Genomic DNA, 24,069 nt, shown 5'->3' on the forward strand with positions numbered 1-24,069 from the left:
ACTCCCCACAGAGCTGTGCATCTAAAGAATGGAAAGTAATAGAAACAAATAAGCAAAAAGGAAAAACAAACCAAAACAGAAGGGAAAAATATCCTCAGTTCTAGTTTGATCCAACAGCCATTGGAATTCAGCTAAGGTTGACTCTCTCATTGATTTACACAGGTAGCAGATCACCTCAGTGGATTTGTTAAAATTGTCATCTTTACAGTCCTAGAATAATTTAGTGGGGTATTTTCATCTGTAATGTTGAATAAACTCAGTCCAGTTACTGGAGAAATTATCATACTTCATTTTAAAGGTCAAAAATTATAATGGCAAGTTTGTTAGTGTCTTCCCTGAACTCAGAGAACAGTTATCCCGCAAAGTTGTTTGGCTGAAAAAATAACAGTCATTATTTCAAGTCCTCGAGGATCACATTCTGCCATCAGATTCACATAAACAGTTTCCATTGTCTCCAGTGGAAATAGGTTGCGTGCAGTTGATTTTAGCTCAATGTATTTTCCAGCACTTTAATGGTTCAGATTTTTCATTTCCTGTAGTAAAAACAAAATTATAATTATACACTCTGTTTTCTGTAGATTGCAGGAACAACCACAAGCCACAGATGCAATGCAAAGAGTAAATTTATTTTTGTTACCTCACAAACTGGGGGAATCTCTGAAAAAGCACCTAAGCTTCCCAGGCAGAGGTCACACAAGCCAAGACGCAGACGCTGCAGAATTCAGCCCTTACTAGAAGATCAACGAGCCTGCTGGTTTCGCCTGTATATAGAGATTCACGCAGGCACAGTTTACCACACTGCTTTGATCTTTGCCTGCAGGAATTTCAAGAATGTATAAGGTGCCTTTAAGATGTTTTTCACAGGCCTATGTTATCTAAACACAGAGGTTCTACTTGTGAAGAGCACAAGGCTAACCAACAATTAGTGTGATTTATATGTTTCTCTACACCCCAGCTGCCCTCACTTGAGCCAATCTTCCTCCTTGCCAATCTTCCGTTATTCCCCCCACAGGCACAAATTCAATGCTTGAAACAAAAAGGAAAAGAAAACACCATTCAAGTTAAATTCTCCTTTCAAGCTGTGTCAGAGGAAAAGTCATAGGAAGCAGATGCTATCAAGTTGCCAGTATTGGGGTGGCTTGCCATGGACTGGGCAGCTTGCTGGCTCAATTTATTACAGATCAGCACCAGCTGATTGCTCTATGCTTCTGTCAGGGTACTACATCTCTGGTAGACACTGAAGTTGGTCTTCCTGCCTTTCTCACACATTGTCTTTACCATCTTGGCATGCTTGTTTTTCCCTGGGGCTTGACAATTGTACCAGTGAAGTGCAGCCAAGTTGACAACTGGTTTGATGGAGAGATAAAAAGGAGCATCTTCATATCACATCACTGGAGGCTGCTGCTGCGCATATTCCTTGAAGTCTTGCACTGGTCAGGTCTGTGAGGAGTGCTGGGTGGTGTATGCCCTGGAATCAGTCCCTTCTCTCTTTCTTTTAGCATTCATATCACTGTTGTCTGGCCCCGTCCACTCCAAATATTCCAACCCAGTCTCCGTCACCTGAAGCCGGATGTCTCCTCATTTGAGGGTGGACCCATGCAAACCCATGCAGTGTCCAAACGCCTTGGTGTTATTTAGCCAGACAAGGTTCAGCAACCCCTCAAGATTGTATCGGCTCAACAAACCTCTTTTGTGCAGAATAAGCTCATCAGGAAAGGTAAGCTTCATGGATTTGTGTGGCTTGTTTCCTTTCACTTTACACCTTAGCTCTATCTGCTTTTGCTTCAGAGCTTCTTGGGACCTTTTGAACTCTTTATCCCTGGTAATACTGTATCCATACCTGTGCTCTTTGAGATACCACTCCAGCCCACGCTGATAGTTGACCAAGTTGTTTGGCTCATATTCAGAACCATCCTTCTGTCTAGCATCCACAAACAAGGAAGCAAGGTAAGCATCGAGCTCTTTGCAGGGAATGATATAGATTTCTCAGGTCTCAGAGGGGTACTTGGAAATGAGGAACTCTCAGAAGTTCCAGAGAGCTGTCTGTGTGCTGCGAATGGTCTTCTCATTCTGTTCCCTGCTGAGCTCCACTGCTCTCTCATCCTGGTCTGAAAGAAGAAGGAGGAAAAAAAAAAAAAAAACAAAGCAAACAAAATCAGAACAAAAGAAACAGTGAGTTTGTGCAATACATCTTCCCAAAAATAATTAAAAAAAAAAATTTCACAAAGAGCACTGAAAAACACTATTACATACCTGTCTTATGATTTAAAAGTCAACTTCAGTTTCACAAATTATGTTAGTAGAGTGTCACAGAGGCACCCCAAAGTCAGTTTTAGATGGACAATAAGTTCCAAAACAGACTTTATTCTAGTTGGAAAAGTGTATCCAATAAACTGACTAGGAAAGGGATTTATACAATTATTTGGCACTCCGACAACATAAAATACAGGTTCGGATATCAGTTGAGGAGATTATTGGGGTATGACACCATAAGAATAATGAGGATCCACAATGTGCATGCATACACTCACAAGAAAAACCAGAGGCCTCTCACTCCAGGGTACCCACAAGAAAATAATCACTCGCCTGGGTTAGGCAAGGGCTAACACTTGCCTGGGTTAGGCAAGGACTCATTCAAGGATATATCCAGTAGAGAAAAATAACCATTCACCCAAATGAAGAGGTGAGGCACTCTCAATCCTGGAAGTCTCCTTAGATGGCGTCCCAGTCTAAGGGGAGAACTCCAGTTCACAGACCTGCTGCTCCGAGAAGACCACTCGAAGGGGGTTTTTGGCAGGGACCCGTTTTATAGCCTGGTCAGATCTGGCTGTGGGCATTACAACATAGTCCAGAAGCTTCGCAGCTACTCTGGGCACCTCCTTTGTTAACGACCCTGTCAATTGACTGAGGGTCCTACCCCTCCTGCCCACCAGCTGGTGGAGGTGAAGTCACTCTGTCCCGGGGTAGGGGAGGATGTGACTGTCAGCACCTTGGTACCACCCTAGGTGTGTAGGTGGGGACAGGCACAGTGGGGCACAAAAGGTGCTGAAGAGCCATCAACAGCCCCGTTGAAAACTCAGGATCTCAGGGGAATGTGCAACTGCCACGTAGAGTATGGCAAAAACAATCAAAATGAGTTCATGTCACTAGGGCACACTTAGGGCATGGAGATTTGTGGGAAACTCTGAGATTAGAGTCAATCTGCTTTTTAGAACAAATGCAAGACAGATTTTTTTTTTTTTTTCTGTGGGTTTCACTGCTACGTACAGGGCCAAATTCAAGTAATAAACCCATTCTGTATTGCAGTATCACTTCATTTGTGAAACCAGAGGTTGTACTGGTTCCTTTAAAAAAACACACCATAAATAGCTGAAGTATCATATTTATTATAGTAAAAAGTATTTTTAATTGGGTGCATTTTAATTTTGCAGAAAAATAAAAATCCAGAAACAACATTATATTACTCTATAAGGCTATTTTCATAGGTCCTTATGATCAGTGACATATCAAAACATAACTGTCAGTCAATGATCGAATGTTACCACTAAGATGATTCTTGTGTACCATTAATTTTCTGGCTGATCATAACATGAGAAAAGGTCTTTACAGTTAATTGACAAGAAGACGAAGCTTTGGAGGAACCTAAAAGCAGCCTTCTAATATCCATGTGGAAGTTATCAAGAAGATGGAGTCAGGCTCATTCCCCTTTTGAGAGTAGTGGAGTAGGAGCTTGCCAGGGCCAGGGATGGAAGCAAGAGAGTGTAAAAATGGGAGTGCAGAACACTGCTTCCCAGAAGCCACCTAACTTCTCAGCCCATCCCCACTGGGTTGTGAGTTTGTATGGTGCAGAACCTTTCTCTGAAGCCTTTGTGTGTTCCTCCTGTTCTACAGAAAGGAGGTGTGTTCACTCTCCAGTGAAGGAGTTTGGAGTTACTCAGTTTACTATAGGCACATCTAACAGATCAATGTAACATCAGAACATTTCACCAACAGAAAAAATATTCAGCCTCGTAACTTCACAAGCAGACCTACTGGTAGGGAAGACAGCAGGGGAGGGAAGGTGGCTCTATCTCCTCCCCTAGCCCATTTGTACTACTCATGTAGTACATGCACTTCAGGTAATAGGAGAGGGGAATAATCACACACCTGGGCAACTTCCCTCCCCACTCATGTACATAGCTGAAGAAATACAGGCAGACCAGAAAGCAGGTTTGAGCTCAGATACCCGAGGACCAATTCCTGTGTCTTCAGCACAGAGCTGTCTAGTCCTTGGAGAATGTTCAGTGGAACCCACTGGGAAGGTTCTCATCCCCCTTGAGAAGTGAAAAGAACTGGAGGTCTGCAGCCCAGACCTTTAGAGACTTCCAATGATATGAAAAAATGCTGCCAGAGCAACACTGAGGTTTGCACCAACTATACACAAGGGGAAAAGAAAGGTAGCCAGTCTGTTTCAAAAGGTAACCTTAATATTGATGCCAGTATCAAAGAACCCCTAACAACCTTCAGTGTAGTCTTACGTTTTGGACAATGCATAGGATAAATCCTATAAGTATGGCTAAGTACAGGCTGGAAATGAAAAGCCAGTGATGTATAAAATTCAGAAACAAACTTTTACTCCAGTATGTCATTCAGTGCACCTACCACCATTTATTATAGCACTAGAATGTGATCAGCACTTTGACAATCCACATTTTAAATACTGTTTCTGGATAAACAGTGCATGTAGTGGCTTGGTTTTAAACATGCCAGTTGCAACTTTATAGAGGATGGCCTGGGTTGTGGTTTAACCCCAGTAGGCAGCTAAGCATCACACACCTCCTTGCTCACTCCCCCCACAGTGGAATGGGGAAGACAATCAGAAGGGTAAAAGTGCAAAAACTCGTGGGTTGAGATAAAGACAGTTTAATAGGTAAAGCCAAAGCTGTGCGTGCAATTAAAGCAAAATAAGGAATTAATTCAATACTTCCCATCGGCAGGTAGATGTTTAGCCATTCCCAGGAAAGCAGGGCTTCATCACGTGTAACGGTTACTTGGGAAGACAAACACCATAACTCCAAACGTCTCCCCGTCCTCCTTCTTCCCCACAGCTTTTATTGCTGAGCATGACATCATTCAGCAGGACAAGGGAAGTGATCCTTCCCCTGTACTCTGCATTGGTGAGGCCACACCTGGAGTATTGTGTTCAGTTCTGGGCCCCTCAGTTCAGGAAAGACATTGAAGTGCTGGAGCAGGTCCAGAGAAGAGCAACACGACTGGTGAAGGGACTTGAACATAAGAACTATGGAGAGAGGCTGAGGGAGCTGGGGTTGTTTAGTCTGGAGAAGAGGAGGCTTAGAGGTGACCTCATCACTCTCTAGAACTACCTGAAGGGTAGTTATAACCAGGTGGGGATTGGTCTCTTCTCCCAGGCAGTTAGCAATAGGACAAGGGGGCATGGGCTTAAACTCTGCCAGGGGAAATTTAGGCTGGATATTAGAAAGAAATTCTTTACAGAGAGAGTGGTCAGGCATTGGAATGGCCTGCCCAGGGAGGTAGTGGACTCGCCGTCCCTAGAGGTTTTTAAACTGAGATTGGACATGGCACTTAGTGCCATGATCTAGTAAACGGGCTAGAGTTGGACCAAGGGTTGGACTCGATGATCTCTGAGGTCTTTTCCAACCCAGTCGATTCTGTGATTCTGTGATACAAGTTGATCACATACATATTCATTACAATTCTTGACAACCATTAGCATATTCCACACCTGTTCTAACACAAGCTATCTGTTTAAGCTTATCGGAGCCAGCCCAGCGAGAGCCGAGCTGGCGGGGTTCAGCCGACCACGAGGTTCAGCCAAGATTAGGAAGCTCAGAGGGAAACGTACAGGGACAGCGTGATTCCCGTCGAGTCCCAATCCCTGCAGCCCCGGCAGCCATTGCGAGAGAGCGGCTGACGTGGCGGGGGGCGTTCCCACGGTGACGGTGACCACACCCCCTCCCCTTGCCTTGAAAAATCCTTTGGGAGGACAGCAACTAGTCGCTGCCCACCAGGTGCAGAGAGCAGCAACCAGCTTGTGTAGCGGGTGAGTCCCACCCACACTGTGCTGCAGCAGCAGGTGTGGTAGCTTGTGTAGCAGGGTGCAGAGAGCAGTTGTCGCTTGTCAGCCCCTCTAACTTATTGCCAGCATCCCAGAGTGCTGACGACCATGGTCGCCTCCAGGAGGAGAGCTTGTCTCAAACAGACTGTGGCTACACAGACTGAGGAGGTTCTGTCCCGAATGGTGGCTGTTCAGGTCTCCGGTTGCAGGGAGTGCCAGAGCCTGCTGCTGCTGGGGGAGGGAGGCCAGCTCTCCACCTGTGTGAGGTGTGAGCAGGTGCAAGACCTGCTCGACATGGTTGTGAAACTTAAGGAGGAGGTTGAGATGCTGAGGACCATCAGGGAGTGCGAAAGGGAGATCGACTGGTGGAGTAACACCCTGATGTACCAGTCGGAAAGGTCCCAGGGAGGTACCCCCCAAAAGGAGATGGACATCCTGCCCTCTCGGACAGAGGTGGAAGTCCGGAGACGGCCCTGCCCTTGTTGCTGTCGGGCAGAGGTAGGGGACCTAAAAGACGACGAGGGTTGGAAGTGTATTCTGGTTCGGCGTCACGGGCAGCCGCCCTCCCTGCCTGCTATGTCTCCCCAGGTGCCCCTCCGTAATAGGTTTGAGGCCTTGGATCTTGAAGAAGAGGTAGGTGAGGAGGTGGTGCCAAGCCTGCCTACAAGATCACATAGGAAGAGGCGGTTGACTTCACAACTTAAGACTGCCTCTGATAAGAAAGAGAGAAGGGTGATTGTAATAGGAAATTCCCTTCTGAAAGGAACAGAGGGCCCAATATGCAGGGTTGACCCTCATCTTAGGGAAGTTTGTAGTCTACCTGGAGCCCGGATCAAGGATATTGCTAGAGAGCTCCCCAAACTGGTGCACCCGACAGACTACTACCCGCTGCTGGTCTTCCAGACAGATGGGGAGGAAGCTGCTTCCCGTAGTCTGAGGGGAATGAAGAACGATTTCAAGGTCTTGGGAAGGATGGTGAAAGACTCAGGGGCTCAAGTGATCTTCTCTTCACTCCTTCCATCTTCAAGTAATGATGTGGGATGCAGTAGGAAAGTTCACTGTCTAAATGATTGGCTCCAAGACTGGTGCTACAGGCAGGGCTTTGGATTTTTTGATAATGGTTGGTTTTATAAGTCACCAGTCCGGACAGTGTCATGCGGGAAAGGTTTATCTTGCAGGGGCAAAAGGATGCTGGGGCAGGAATTAGCTGGGCTCATTTGGAGAGCTTTAAACTAGGCTTGAAGGGGGATGGGGTTGTAGATGGGCTTGTCCCAGTGGGGCAGCATTCTAAAACTGATGAGGACCGGGTGGCCTCCTATGCCCCTAGGGAGAAACTGGTGTGCTCTGCTCGCTCCCTGAAATGCCTGTACACCAATGCGCGCAGCATGGGGAATAAGCAGGAGGAGTTAGAATCCTATGTTCGGTCGGGAGATTATGATCTGGGGGCAATTACGGAAACATGGTGGGACAGTTCACATGACTGGAATGTGGTCATGGATGGCTATGCCCTTTTCAGGAAAGACAGGCCAGCCAGGCCTGGTGGTGGAGTTGCTCTCTATGTGAGAGAGCAACTACAATGTACTAAATTCTGCCCAGGAGTGGATGACGAGCAAGTTGAGAGTGTATGGGTCAAGATCAAGGGGCAGGCTGGCAGGGGTGACACTGTTGTGGGCGTCTGTTACAGGCCACCAGATCAGGCTGAGGAAGTTGATGAGACCTTCTATGGGCAGTTGAGAGTGGCCTCACAGTCACAGGCCCTGGTTGTTGTGGGGGATTTTAACTTCCCTGATGTTTGCCGGAAGGACCATTCAGCCAGCCAGCCACAGTCCAGGAGGTTCCTCCAGTGCATTGATGATAACTTCCTCATGCAGATGGTGGAGGAGCCAACTAGGAGAGGTGCACTGCTGGATCTCATCCTCACTAACAAGGAGGGTCTGGTCGAAGCAGTAAAGGTTGAGGGCTGCCTGGGTTGCAGTGACCACGAGATGGTGGAGTTCAGCATCTTGGGTGGCAGGAACAGAATAGCAAGTAGAAATGCAACCCTGGACTTTAGCAGGGCTAACTTTGGCCTTTTCAAGTAATTGCTGGGGGAAATCCCATGGGCAAGACTGCTTGAAGGAAAAGGGGCTCAAGATAGCTGGATTGCATTCAGAGATTGCTTCTTCCACGCTCAGGACCAGAGCATCCCCACACGAAGGAAGTCAAGGAAGGGAGCCAGGAGGCCTGCATGGTTGAATAGGGATCTGTTGGGTATGCTCAAGCAGAAGAGGAGAGTTTACAGGTCATGGAAGCAGGGGCTGGCCGCTTGGGAAGAATATAAGGCTGCTGTTAGAGGATGTAGGAAGGCAGCTAGGATAGCCAAGGCCTCCTTAGAATTACAGCTGGTGAGAGGGGTCAAGGACAGCAAAAAGAACTTTTTCAAATACATAGCAGATAAAACTAATACCAGAGGCAATGTAGGCCCACTGATGAACGGGGTGGGTGTCCTGGTGGCAGAAGATACAGAGAAGGCAGAATTACTGAATGCCTTCTTTGTCTCTGTCTACTCTGACGGAGGCTGTCCTGGGGAGCCCTGTACCCCTGAGACCCCGGATGAAGCCAGGTCAATGGAGGAGTTTGCTTTAGTCGATGAGGACTGGGTTAGGGAGCAATTAAATAGTCTGGACATCCATAAATCCATGGGTCCAGATGGGATGCATCCGCGGGTGCTGAGGGAGCTGGCTGAGGTCATTGCTGGACCGCTCTCCATCATCTTTGCCAAGTCTTGGGAAACGGGAGAGGTGCCTGAGGACTGGAGGAAAGCAAATGTTACTCCAGTCTTCAAAAAGGGCAAGAAGGAGGACCCGTGTAATTATAGACCGTTCAGCCTCACCTCTGTCCCTGGGAAAGTAATGGAACAGCTTATCCTTGGTGCCATCTCAAGGCATATCAAGGATAAGAGGGTTATTAGGGGCAGTCAGCATGGCTTTACCAAGGGTAAGTCATGCTTGACCAACCTCATAGCCTTTTATGAGAATGTAACAAGGTGGATGGATGATGGCAGAGCGGTGGATGTGGTCTACCTTGACTTCAGTAAAGCCTTTGACACAGTCTCCCACAGCATCCTCACAGCTAAGTTGAGGAAGTGTGGTCTAGACAATAGAGTAGTGAGGTGGGTTGCAAACTGGCTTAAGGAGAGAAGCCAGAGAGTGGTAGTCAATGGTGCGGAGTCTAGTTGGAGGCCAGTATCTAGTGGAGTGCCTCAGGGGTCAGTGCTGGGGCCAATATTATTCAATATATTCATTAACGATTTAGACGAGGGAATAGAGTGTACTATGAGCAAGTTTTCTGATGACACTAAGCTGGGAGGTGTGGCTGACACGCCAGAAGGCTGTGCTGCCATCCAGTGGGACCTGGACAGGCTGGAGAGTTGGGCGGGGAATAACCTGATGAAATTTAACAAGGGAAAGTGTAGAGTGTCCTGCATCTGGGCAGGAACAACCCCAGGTTCCAGTATAGGTTGGGAAATTACATGTTAGAGAGCAGTGTAGCGGAAAGGGACCTGGGGGTCCTGGTGGACAACAGGATGACCATGAGCCAGTACTGTGCCCTTGTGGCCAGGAAGGCCAATGGCATCCTGGGGTATATTAGAAGGGGGGTGGCTAGTAGATCGAGAGAGGTCCTCCTTCCCCTCTACTCTGCCCTGGTGAGACCACATCTGGAGTATTGTGTCCAGTTCTGGGCCCCTCAGTTCAAGAAGGACAGGGAACTGCTGGAGAGGGTCCAGCGTAGGGCAACCAAGATGATTAAGGGAGTGGAGCACCTCCCTTATGAAGAAAGGCTGAGGGAGCTGGGTCTCTTTAGTTTGGAGAAGAGGAGACTAAGGGGGGGACCTCATTAATGTTTATAAATATATAATGGGTGAGTTCCATGAGGATGGAGCCAGGCTCTTCTCGGTGGCAAACAATGATAGGACAAGGGGTAATGGGATCAAGCTGGAACACAAGAGGTTCCGCTTAAATTTGAGAAAAAACTTATTCTCAGTGAGGGTGTCAGAGCACTGGAACAGGCTGCCCAGGGAGGTTGTGGAGTCTCCTTCTCTGGAGACATTCAAAACCCGCCTGGACATGTTCCTGTGCGACCTCACCTAGGCGTTCCTGCTCCAGCAGGGGGATTGCAGTAGATGATCTTTTGAGGTCCCTTCCAATCCCAAACATACTGTGATACTGTGATACTGTGATACTGTGAACAGTTTAAAAGTATATCCATTACAATCTCCACCTCTGGTCCCTTTGGATCAGGCCATAGGGTTTAACATTGCAACAAACTCCTCCCCTTGCCCCTGCTCCAGCATGGGCTTATCCACAGACTACAGTCCATTAGGGGGTTTACCTTCTCTGGCGTGAACTTATTCACAGGCCATGGTCTCTTCAGGGATATACACACTGCAGCCTGGACTTAGCCACAGTTGTTTCGATGTGTACCTGCTCCGGCATGGCCCTTATCCATGGGCCACAATCCCTTCAGGGGTGTACCTGCTGTGTCATGGACTTATTCATGGCCACAGACACTTCAAGGTGTTCCAGCATGGTCTTATCCACCGCAACTGATGCTTCAAGGTGTACCTGCTGCATTGTGGACATATCCACGGCCAAAGACATTTTGGGGTGCACCTGCTCCCACGTGGACTTATCCGCAGGTCACAGTCCCTTTGACTCGAGTTCACACTGGAGTTCCAGCCTGTCTAGTACAGCAGCATAGGAACAGCAGCAATGACCTGGCCTGATGCAGCAGTGTGGCTTGCCTGTCTGGAATGGCTGGGTGCCCTTGCTGTATGAAGTTTTCTCTATATTTGCTAATAGCCAGTATAAAGGCAAGACCAATCCCAGGAAATCATAGAACAGAATCATAGAGAAGTTTGGGTTGGAAGGGACCTTTAAAGGTCATCTAGTCCAAACTTCCTGCAGTGAGCAGGGACATCTAGATCAGGTGGCTCAGAGACCTGTCCAGCAGTGGTCTTCATCAATGCAAAATTCAGAAGATAGTTATCTGGCATGAAAACTTTAGAAACTCTTAAGACCAAATTAAGTGCAACTTACTTTGCCATAGAATCACGTAGTTATATATGTTGGAAGGAATCTCTAGAGATGTCTAGTCAACACCCCACACTCAAAGCAGGGTCAACTAGATCAGGTTGCTTAGGGCCTTGTCCAGTCAAAGTTTTGATATCTCCAAGGGTGGAGATCCCAGAGACTCTTGGCAACCCTGTTTCAGTATTTGACTAACTTCACAAGGAAAAATTTTCTGCTTGTATTTAATTGGAATTTCCCGTGTTGCAACTTGTGTTCATTGCCTCTCTTCCTATGCCAGTGCATCTCCAAGAAGTCTGAATCTGTCTTCTCTACACCTTCCTATTGGTTATTCAAAGAAAGCATTTAAATCTCCCCTTCATCTTCTCTCCTTAAGGCTGAACAAACCCAGCTCCCTCAGCTTCTTCTCATATGTCATGTGCTCCAGCCTCGAATCATATTGGCAGCATATTGGAGGATGAGTGCAGCAACAGCATTTTCATCTGTCTGTCAGTACTTAACAAAGCAAAGGGGCCCCTGGGGGACCTGCCAGCATACTGTCTCAGTGGTGAAAACGGAATCTTCTACAATAAGGTCACCTGCCTAGTGGATGAAGTTTTTCTGGATTTTAATAAGGCTTTTGATACTGTCCCTCACAGCATTCTTCTGGGCAAGTTTTCCAACTGTGAGATGAGCTGGTACACAGTGCACTGGGTGAAGAACTGGCTGAACGGCAGGACTCAAAGGGTTGTAGCGAATGGGGCTACATATGGCTGGCAGCCAGTAACTAGTGATGTTCCTCAGGGTTCAGTTCTAGGGCCAGTTCTGTTCAATATTTTTATCAATGATCTGGATGCAGGAGTCAAACGCACCATTGCTAAGTTTGCTGACAATACTAAACTGGGAGGTGCTGTTGACTCTCTTGAGGGACAAGAGGCCTTGCAGAGGGATCTAGATAGATTGGAGCATTGGGCAATCATCACTGGTGTGGAAAGTTAGGAAACATTTCTTTATCGAGAAAGTGGTTGAACACTGGGACAGACTTCCTAGAGGGGTGGTCGATCCCCCATGCCTGTCAGTGTTTAAGACACATTTAGACAATGCCCTTAATAATATGCTTTAACTTTTAGCCATCTCTGAAGTGGTCAGGCAGTTGGACTAGATGGTCATTGTAAGTCCCTTCCAACTGAAACTGCTCTATTCTATAACGGCCAAAGATGGGAGAAAGGCTGGGACAGGGGTTATTGCGAGTATGGGACCCTGGAGAAGATAGTGCCCACTTAAATACTGAAGAATTAATGCATCTGGGTACTGTACTGGCTTTATGTGGCAAGGTTTCAGTAGCACGGGTGAGGGCTGCAGGGGTGGACTCTCTGAGAAGAGAACAGGGGCTATCCCCATGTCAGAGAGAGCCAGTTCCAGCCAGCTCCAAGACAGACCCACCGCTGGCCAAAGCTGAGCCTATCAGCGATGCTGGTAGCACCTCTGTGAAAACATATTTAAGAAAGGGTAGAAAACCCTGCACAGCTCCCCAGATGAGGGAGAGAAGAGTGAGAAAAATGTGAGAGAAACAATGATGCAGACAACAAAGTCAGTGAAGAAGGAGGGGGAGGAGGTGCTCCAGGTGTAGGAGCAGAGATCCCCCTGCGGCCCATGGAAAAGACCATGGTGAAGCAGGTTGTCCCTCTGCAGCTCGAGGAGGACCCAATGCTGGAGCAGGTGGATGTGCCCTGAAGGAAGCTGTGATCCCGTGGAGATCCTATGCTGGAGCAGGTTTTCCGGCAGGACCTGTGGCCCTGTGGAGTGGAGCCCACACAGGAGCAGACTCTTAGCGGGATCTGTGGTCCTGTGGGGGACCCATGCTGGAGCAGTTCATTCCTGAAGGACTGCACCCCATGGAAAGGACCCATGCTGGAGCAGTTTGTGAAGAACTGCAGCCCGTGGTAAAGACCCACATTGGAGAAGTACATGAAGGACTGTCTCCCGTGGGTGTCAAAGACAGCTTCTCAACAAAGATAGATGGTACAGAAATATTTGCAAATGACCTCAGAGAATTAGACATGTATATGCTCATCAGGTAGAGAAGCTTAATATCATTACCATCTATGCAAAAAGTAATAGCACTAATGGGTAGAGAAATTATAATTACTGTTAGTAAGCCAACTGATATGCTGGAACCGTCTCTTTGGAAAATTGCAACTAATTTATGGAAGGTGCCAGAGTCATTTTACATACTGAATTTGCGCCATTTGTGTGCAGCTGCCAACAAACAAATGAAAAAGAAAATAACCAAGCACAATTTGTCCCTTTTTTAAAACAAGAAAGAATATTCTGACGTAACGCTTTGGTGATGTTCATTAAGAAACTCTTAAAATGTTTCAAGAGAAATGTTCAAAGCTAATGTCTTGTGCTGTGCAAATTCCATATGTTATTAGGGAAACTGTGTAATTAGAGCAATTATATCTGTAACAGGTACACAGGTCTGGGATAATGAAAGACAAATTTTAAAATTGGGCCCTACGTGTCACCCTGCCAGGGAAGAATATTGATATAAAAAGGCCTAAACTGTATGCCTCAAACCAAAGTCAACTTCTGAGTGAACTGCTCGATCAGGATCATATCATCATGAAATATGACCATGGAAATCATCCCTGGAAACTGTCAAAGCTAGAAATAGATTAGTCAAAACAGGAACTCCTCAGACGTGCCTGGGATCCTGGCCAGATCCGGGATGCACCTGAGTGAGGAAGTCTATGTACCAGATGTTTCTGTGCATTTTGATACATAGATTTGTTTGTTAACCTGTGTAAAAGCAGGACCCTCTCACAGAGACGATGGAGACCTCACCTACAAGCGGACATGCTGTGTAGGATTTCCCAATTGCTGGGAGTGGTTCTCTGATCCTTTGCTGTGACAGGGGCTCCCTAGTTGAAGCACAGATCTGGATGATGGTAAAGTATTAGGGCAATTGGTGATGTATCTTTCTTAATTGCTATACTTAATTATATGTAGTAATGATTAGGTGCATTGCCTTGCTTTCTTTCTTTTTGCTGCTTTAAACTGAAGTAAAAGTAAGCTTATAGTTTGAACCTGTTGTCTGTGTCCTTTGTGCTGACCCCGTCCACTGGCAAAACAAATTTGGCATCACGGACAGGATCAGAACAAAACGTCTCTTTTTAAACCCAAACATAAGGAAAGGGCTCTGTTTGAAATTCCCAGATGCGAATCTCTTCCCTATAGTTTGTTGGCTCTTGAGTGGCCTAAGGTCAGAGGACCATGTGAACAATGTCAGTTGAAAGCGGCCAAACCAGTGGATATAGTAAAATGTATCCAAAAATTGTCTTTTGAAAAAGGAAAAGAAATTGTGGATTTGGGAAGACGAGGATGGATTTTATTATCAGCATATTGGATGCAGCACCAACAGAAAGAACAGTTGTTGTTAGAATGCTTCCAGATGGAGAGACAGATGTGTGACTTGCAGAATCCAATTGTAATGTTACAGTGTTAGAATAAGTTGCTTGCTGATAAGTTGGATTCTTATCAGACTATAGCTGAAAGAGCTGCAGTGCAGGTTGTGCAATACAAATATAAGAAAAGAAAGGGACGAGTAAATCATAAGAAGGCGCATGCAGTGGTTGCAGAAGCAGGGATGCAGTGGGATCCAGAGAAATGGATGGAAATATTTGGGATTCTATGGATTCTGATGAGGCTGGTTTCCCAGATGAATGTGTGGATGTGAAATTAGTGTGGAGATGGAAAGTAGAATTAGATAATAATAGACAGCATGTGAGGAAGGACATGGTAGTAGATTATACTCAGCATGAGGTAAATGATATAACTGAGAAATTTTAACAAAGACCAGGGGAACCCCTACTCTCTTGGATGGTATGTTTGCACGATCAGGGGGCATCAGGTGTAACCCTAGATTCAGGGGACTCTAAGAAGTTTTTAATCCTGAGTCCAGACTCCTTCGTGCAGGAACCATTGCGAAATAATGTTCAGGATGTGAATTTGTTAGCCTTGGCTGTCCAAGGGTGCAATAAAAAATACCCCAAAGAGAATGATTGGCCAGGTGGAGAAAGTCCATGGTACACTTTGCGAGATTGTATACAATGAATAAAGGAAGAGGGGATGAAATTGGCAATCTTTATAGAAGACACTGACACGCTTATGCAAAATGCTTTGTCCATCACTCATAGAAATTGATTGATTAAAACTGTTCCGCAGGCATACAAAAATGTAATCACAACTCTGTTGATTGATGAGACAGAAAATCTCCTTGATGAGGTAGTTGAAAAAATACAGCCGCTAGGCAACCTTGGAGAGTGGGCAGGAAATTGAGATACTTGAGACATCGCTAAAGGCAGTTAGAACAGAATTTCTCCCAGTGAGATGTTTACAGCTTTATTAAAGGATGGCATGTCTCGTGAAAAAATTGACGTTTTTCCAACTAATGAACTGTGGTGAATATATAAACAGAGAGGGCTGAATAAACTTAGTAATAAAGTGCAAAGCTTTAAACCTAAGGATTCAGGGGTAACTCAGCCTACAGCATCTCCTCTCAAACCTCAACGGGATTCCACATCTGCCCTCCATGAGCAGATCAGTTGTTCCGGAGAAGAAGGATTGGGAGCCATATTCTGACTTATACCCATGGAAGAAGGTTAGGGAAACAGTCCAGTGTAGTAAACAAGAATGAAATGATGGCCAGGCTCCAGTGCAATGGGCGTGGAAGGACCGACAACCCCATGAGGAGCTCCAAATATTTTGGAAAAAACTGTCCCCACAAATAGTAAAAGCCTTAATTGACACAGGAGCGGAGGCCTCCCTGATATATGGAAATCCCAATAAATTTAAAGGACAATCTGTAATTATTACAGGTTTGGGAGGGAAACAAATTGAAGCCATACAAACACAAATAGAAATGAAATTAGGAAACCTCCCAAAACAACTGTACTCAGTCATGATTGTCCCTGTTCCTGAATATATAATAGGAATAGACATTTTAAAGGGGCTAACTTTGAATGTCCCGGACGGTCAGTACCAGTTTGGTGAAAAATTATATCAGCGTTAGATCAGTTTTAGTAGGAAAAGTAAAAATGCCTCCCGTGCAGATTCCTGCTGCTCCTAAACTAGTGACTATGAAACAATATAGAATTCCAGGAGGGCATGAGGAGGTATCACAGACAATTAAAGATTTATTAGATGAGGAAGTATTGAAACCAACTACCACAGCTTGGAACAATCCGGTACGGCCCGTCAAGAAAAGCGATGGGTCATGGAGAATGACAGTAGATTTTAAGGTATTGAATAAACACACCCCTCTTACAGCAGCCGTAACAAATATTATCAGTTTAATACAAAGAGTTCAGAAGCATCCAGGAATTTGGTATGCTATAACATATTTAGCTAACACTTTATTCAGTGTCCCCATTGCAGAGGAACATTGGGACCAATTTGCCTTCACATGGCAGGAACGACAGTATACTTTTACCAGATTACCTCAGGGATGGTTGCACAGTCCAACCATTTGCCATCACAGTGGCTGAGCATCTGGATGAGGTAAATCTGCCTCCTCATATGCAAATAATTCACTATATAGATGATATCTTGATCCAAGGAAATAATGAGGAGGCAGTGCAACGAATACTTGAACTGGTGGTAGACCATATGAAACAGAAAGGTTTGGAAATTAATCCTAGCAAGATTCAAGGACTGACACAAATGGTAAAAGTTTTAGGAATTCAATGGCATTGTGGGCATTGGGAAATATTACCTAAAGCTAGACAGAAAATTTTGGATTTTGCAGTACTGCAAAATAAGAATGAGGCACAAAGATTTATTGGGCTGTTTGGCTTCCAGCGACAGCATATTCCCCATTTAGGACAGATTTTGACCCCTTTATATAAAGTAACAAGGGAAAAATATGAATTTGAATGGGGGAATGAACAGCAGACTGCTTTTGAGTTAGCAAAGGAAGCTGTTCAAAAGGCTCTAGATTTGTGGCCCGTGCAGAAGGGGGAAGTGAAGTTGAATGTGTCAGTAAATGGATTATATGCCAATTGGAGCCTATGGCAAAAACAGGGAAAGAAAAAGGTTCCCCTTTGGGCTTTTGGGGAAGAAAGCTGCTAGAGTCAGGAAACAATTATACACCTTTTGAGAAACAGTTGTTAGCATGTTAATGGGCATTGGTAGAAACAGAACAACTTACAATAGAACATGAAGTGGCTCTTCATCCTAAAATTCTTATCATGCAATAGGTTAAAAGCTCCCTGAAAACCCGTCAGATTGGGCATGCTCAGGAATCAAGTGTCATAAAGTGGAAATGGTGTATTTAGGATAGGACCAAGGTAGGAGTCAGCAGAGTGGCTACCCTCCAGGGGCAAGTAGCTACTGCCCCCATGAGGGATCATGGACACGGCAACCCTGGCTGTACATACAGACTGAGGAACAACATGCTAGAAAGCAGCTCTGCGGAGAGGGATCTGGGGGTTCTGGTCAATGGCAAGTTGAACATGAGCCAAAAGTGTGCCCTGGCAGCCAAGAGGGCCAACTGTGTCCTGAGGTGCATCAGGCACAGCATTGCCAGTCGCTCAAGGGAGGTGATTGTCCCTCTCTACTCTGCACTGGTACAGCCTCACCTGGAGTACTGTGTGCAGTTCTGGGCGCCACAGTATAAAAAAAATATTAAGCTACTAGAGAGTGTCCAGAAGAGGGCTACGAAGTTGGTGAAGGGTTTGGAGAGGAAGCTGTATGAGGAGCAGCTAAAGTCACTTGGTTTGTTCAGCCTGGAGACTAAGGAGACTAAGAGGAGACCTCATCACGGTCTACAGCTTCCTCACAAGGGGAGGAGGAAGGGCAGGCGCCCAAATCTTCTCTTTAGCAACCAATGACAGAACCCAAGGGAATAGCAGGAAGATGTACCAGGGGAGGTTTAGAGTGGACATTAGGAAAAGGTTCTTCACCCAGAGGGTGGTGGAGCACTGGAACAGGCTCCCCGGGGAGGTAGTCACGGCCCCAAGCCTGACAGTATTCAAGAGGAGACTGGACAATGCCCTCAGACACATGGTGTGAACTGTGGAGTTGTCATGTGCAGGAACAGGAGTTGGACTCGATGATCCTTGTGCATCCCTTCCAACTCAGGACATTCGATTCCACGAACTTTAGACCAATTAACACCCCTTGAAAAAGAGAATACCTGGTTCACTGATGGATCAGCTAAGTATATAAGAGGAAAGACGTTTTGGAAAATGGTAGCTTATCATGCTCATTCGGAGAATTTTTTGAGAGACAACAGGAGAGGGCAATATGCTGAATTATATGCAGCTTTGAAACAAGAAGATCTGTGAGAATGTATACTAATATATATACTATATACTGATTCCTGGTCAGTAGCTAATGGGCTAGCTACTTGGCTGCCAACGTGGGTAGCCAAAGACTGAAAAATATATGCCAAGGAAGTCTGGGGAAATAATTATGGACAGGAAAAATGGGAATATGCCCCTGCAACTGCTATCTGAGAGAACAATTAGATGTCTCAAGATTTTATCTTTCAGGTCCTCCTAATATGGACCTGCCAGTTTATGGTCATGGTCCATTTGGGAAAGGCTTTTACCCCAGGGTGGCCTTTGGAAGGACCTTGGTCCACACCTCTTGTATGGAGCTGGAAGACAGATGCTAAATTGAGATAACAGGATGATTTCAAATGTCAAACAAATATGAACTGCCCTATAGTAAATTTTACATTTGCGGTTCAAGATAATGAAACTTGTATGTTTCGGGTACCGTCAGGGCCTTTGTCACAATGGAGAGAACATGGATGTGCATTCATATCTTGTCCCATGGACAAATGGAATGTATATATAGTATCTAGTAAAGTATCCATTCAATGTTGTAACATATCAGGCCTACCCAGATGGAAAGATTTTTATAAATGTGTCAGTCGAATAGATGGTTATGTGATAAATGCTACCCAAACAATGACCATTCCCTTGGAAAAGATAGAAACCTTAATATGTCATAATAATTCAGTAATTCAAAATCGATCATGTTGGGGAGACATTTTAGTGTGCTAAAATCTAAACCACATATTTCTGATGATCATTTTTATCGTATTTCGTCTACTTGTATTCAAGTGGCTCAATCATATCAGAAGCATGTAATTCATTTTAACATGTAGATGGAAAAGGGCATGGTATGATAACGTGTTAGGAGGAGTTGGAGCAGGAATGGGAGTTCTGAATTCTGTTGACATTGAAGCCTTAACCAAAAAAGTAAAGAATGCCAGCCATGATGCAGCAGAAGGGATTAGGTTACAGGCTCAGTGGCTTCCAAACACTTTAACCCCACAAATTGGATCACTGAAATATGATAAGGAATTCTTAACATTATTTAATAGGACTCAAATTAAGCAGTTGATAACAACATTAGTCAGATTATTAATTGGACAAGGTGTACGTTGCAGACATTATATATCAATATGCAACGAAATAAAGCTCAGAGTGACTTAATGGCTAATAATGAGCAGTTATGGAGAAAAATCTTCAAGAAATGGATTCCTCAAACCCATTGGGTCAAATAGTTGTCATCACTTAAAAGAATGAATCCTGTCTGCAAGTGTTAACCTAAAGATATAGAAATCCTTTCAGTTTTAGGTCAGTCTGCTCCTCTAACAAAGCGTGACTTGCAAAACACCTAATCATGAACTACAGACACTACTGACCTTACAGCTTTAGACCTTTTGAAGCCCACACAATTAGTTGAGTCTTGCTTTAACAAATATCTCAAGACTGTTGGATAAAGTATCTTTTAGCTGAACGTTGCTCATTATCCACTAAAAGGATTATGTAATGCAATATGCAAATGTGTAACCAATTGGCTCTTTAGTGTGTGAATGTAGTGATAAGATTTTGTATATAATGCCTTTTACTTTTCTTGCTGGCATGCTGGCTTTATTCCAGCATCCAGGCTTGCACAACTCTGTAATAAATATCTCATCTCTGTGTGTTAAATTTGACCCATTTCTATGTACAATGGGTAAAGTACCCTGGTTTTGGGGCAACAGTTGTGGCAACCCAGATGGGACACTGATAAGAGCCTTGTCCGGTCCAGCTTGCTGACCCAGTGGGGAGTAGAACCAACTGGACTCCAGCTAGCACCGACCTGTTGATTGGGGACTCCACCCGTTCCTCTCCCTGTCTGAGTGGTAAGCGTCTCAAAGGTGCAATGCTAAAATCAAGATATTGTTTTGAATAAGTGTAATTGTGATTGGTTTGCATATTCGAACTTAGTATTTGATTTGCATATCTGAGCGCAGTATTTGGTTTGCGTATTTGAATTTGGTTGCATGCACTTGGTATTTGGAATAAGTCTCTATGTAAGTTGGCTCCGTTGAGGACAGCATTCAGAGAGACCTGCTACACGTAGGAGGAGTTGATGAGCTCGAGCTGAATGTATGCAGACTTGGTATTTGTTTGCATATTTGTATTTGGTACCAAAATAAATTCATTTGGGGAATGTGAACCAGTTCTTCAACTGAAATACCATCTTGCTCCACCCTAGGATGCATCCCTACACATCAGAGTAAATTTGTGGGGGGTCCTCCTCTCATAAAAGAAAGTTTGAAATGATATCATACTCAGTTGTGGTCTTTGTATAAATTGGATAATGAGGAAAAATGATCTGAATATGGGATTCTAAGTTATAGTACTATATTGCAATTAATGTTGTTCTGCAGAAGTTTGGAAAAATGGGATGAAGTACTGTATTGTATGTTAATTTCTTTTTATTATTATGGAATATTTTTGAAATCAGAAAAGAATGTAAGTTGTTAAACTCTGATTTTCATGGAATTTATGCACTAGCTGGAGATATTAAAAAGAAAACAAAATAATTTGGATCCAGAAACTGAAAATAATAGATTGATGTTTATGTGTTTATATGTTGTTTGTTGACATCTGTAAGAAATTGCAAAAAGTAGATGGGGCTGAAGGAATGATTATTGCTCAATTAATTGGAGTTGCATGTAAAGTGTACAATAGGAGGAATGAAATGGAAAAAAGAAAAAAAAAGGAAGCAAAAAGAGAAGTATAGAGATTATAGAGATCAAAAGACCAAGCCTGTGTTGTACAGCTTGAACTTGAACTTCAGGCCTGTGTTGTGCTGCACAAATTCCTTGGCTGCAGGATAAACCTGGCCAGCTCCCGTCTGGTACTAGCGTTTACGCAACCTGCATGGCCTTGCCTGTATCTAAATAGCAGCAAGAAGCTCTCATGTTAATATCTTTATGAACTATAAAAAGGTCGAAAGTTGTTAAGTAAATTATAAGCTCAAATAACGTTTTCTGAGAACTCTGTTCATTTGCATATTCCACAAGAAAATGCTTGGAAGGTGCAGATCTGCTTGCTGCAATAAGAACAGCGAAGTGAGCAAGAAATCTCTAAGGAAATGCTGTATTTCCACTAGAATGGGCAGCTGAAGTACCTAGTAAATCCAATATTATACCAATAGAGGTAGAACTGAAACAGAGCTCCAAGCCGTTAAGGAAAAAAAAATATCCAATGAAAATGGAAGCTAAAATGGGGTCAAAGGCTTTGATAAACAAGTTTATGCGCTATGGACATTTGCGGGAATGCCAATCAGAATATACTACTCCCATTTTGTCAGTAAAGAAGCCACATTCTATGGAATGCATCCCATCCGGACCCATGGATTTATGGATGTCCAGATTGCCTAATTGCTCCCTAACCCAGTCCTCATCAACTAAGGCAAACTCCTCCATTTTCCTGACTTCCTCTGGGGCCTTAGTGGCACGGGGCTCCTCAGGACAGCCTCTGGCAGAGTAGACAGAGACAAAGAAGGAATTCAGTAACTCTGCCTTCTCTATATCTTCTGTCACCAGGGCACCCACCTCCTTCATCAGTGGGCCTACATTGCCTCTGGTGTTAGTTTTATCTGTCATGTATTTGAAAAAGCTCTTTCTGTTGTCCTTGACCCCTCTCGCCAGGTGTAATTCTAAGGAGGCCTTAGCTTTCCTAGTTGCCTCCCTACATTCTCTGACAACAGCCTTATATTCTCCACAAGTGGCCAGCCCTTCCTTCCATGATCTATAAACTCTCCTCTTCCACTTGAGCTTACCCAGCAGCTCCCTGTTTAACCACGCAGGTCTTCCGGCTTCCTTCCTTGACTTCCTACGTGTCAGGATGCTCTGATCTTGTGCCTGATAGAAGCAGCCCCTGAATGCTAACCAACTATCTTGGGCCCCTTTACCTTCAAGCAGCCTTGCCCATGGGATTTCCACTAGCAGTTGCTTGAAAAGGTCAAAGTTTGCCCTGCTGATGTCCAGGGTTGCAATTCTGCTTGCTATTTTGTTCCTGCCACATGAGATCCTGAACTCCACCATCTCACGGTCGCTGCAACCAAGGCAGCCCTCAACCTTTACCGCTTCAACCAGATCCTCCTTGTTAGTGAGGATGAGGTCCAGCAGTGGACCTCTCCTAGTCAAAACCTCCACCATTTGCATCAGAAAGTTATCATCAAGGCACTGGAGGAACCTCCTAGACTGCGGCTGGCCGGCCAAGTAGTCCTTCCAACAAACATCAGGGAAGTTAAAATCCCCCACCACAACCAGGGCCTGTGACTGTGAGGCTGCTCTCAGCTGTCTGTAGAAGGCCTCATCAACTTCCTCACCCTGGTCTGGTGGCCTATAACAGACACCCACAACAGTATCACACCTGCCAGCCTGCCCCTTAATTCTCACCCATAGACTCTCAACTCGCCCCTCATCTGTGCCTGGACAATACTCAATACATTGTAGTTGCTCTTTCACATAAAAAGCAACTCCACCACCACACCTGGCTGGCCTGTCTTTCCTGAAAAGGACATAGTCATCCATGACCATGTTCCAGTCATGTGTGCTGTCCCACCATGTCTCCGTAATTGCCACCAGGTCGTAGCCTCCTGCCTGAACACAGGTTTCTAACTCTTCCTGCTTATTCCCCATGCTGTGCGTATTGGTGTACAGGCATTTCAGAGAGCAAGCTGAGCACACAGATTTCACCCTAGGGGTATGGAAGGCCTCCCAGCTTTCATCAGCTCTAGAGTCCTGCCCCACTGATGCAAGCCCAGCTACAACCCCATCCCCCTTTGAGTCTAGTTTAAAGCTCTCCAAATGAGCCCTGCTAATTCCTGTCCCAGCATCCTTTTGCCCCTGCGAGATAAACCTTTCCTGCATATCACTGTCTGGACTGGTTTCTTGTAAAACCAGCCGTTATCAAAGAACCCAAAGCTCTGCCTGTAGCACCAGTCTTGTAGTCAGTTGTTTAGGGAATGAATTTTCCTATTCCGTCCCATGTCATCACCCAAAACTGAAGGAGAAGGGAAGAGAAAATCACTTGAGCCCCAGATTCTTTTACCATCCATCCGAAGGGCTTGAAATCTTTCTTCATTCCCGTCAGACTGCGGGATGCAGCTTCCTCCCCATCTGTCTGGAAGATCAGCAGTGGGTAGTAGTCTGTTGGGTGCACCAGGTTGGGGAGCGTCCTGGTGATGTCCCTGATCCAGGCTCCAGGTAGACTGCAAACTTCCCTACAATGAGGGTCAGCTCTGCAGATTGGGCCCTCTGTCCCTCTCAGAAGGGAATTGCCTACTACAGTTACCCTTCTTTCTTTCTTATCTGAGGCGGTCTTGAGGCATGGAACTAACTGCCTCTTTCTATGTGACCTCGTAGGCGGGCCTTGCACCACATACTCACCTACCTCCTCTTCAAGATCCAGGGCCTCAGACCTATTACAGAAGGGCACATGGGAAAGCAAAGCAGGTAGGGAGGGGGTTTGCCCGTGGTGCCGAACTGGAACTCGCTTCCAACTCTCGTCCTCTTTTCGGTCCTATACCTCTGCCTGACAGTGACAGGGCAGGGGCTGTCTCTTGTCTTCCCCCTCTGCCTGA

At 45.2% G+C, this 24,069-nt stretch overlaps 1 pseudogene; it reads right to left on the reverse strand.

The window, feature by feature from the left end:
- Positions 1-1,074: 1,074 nt before the first annotated feature.
- Positions 1,075-23,125, reverse strand: LOC135577205 (uncharacterized; annotated as a pseudogene).
- Between the last annotated feature and the right edge of the window lie 944 nt (positions 23,126-24,069).

This window comes from Columba livia, chromosome W (genome assembly GCF_036013475.1).
Source record: "Columba livia isolate bColLiv1 breed racing homer chromosome W, bColLiv1.pat.W.v2, whole genome shotgun sequence".
Lineage (NCBI taxonomy): Eukaryota > Metazoa > Chordata > Aves > Columbiformes > Columbidae > Columba > Columba livia.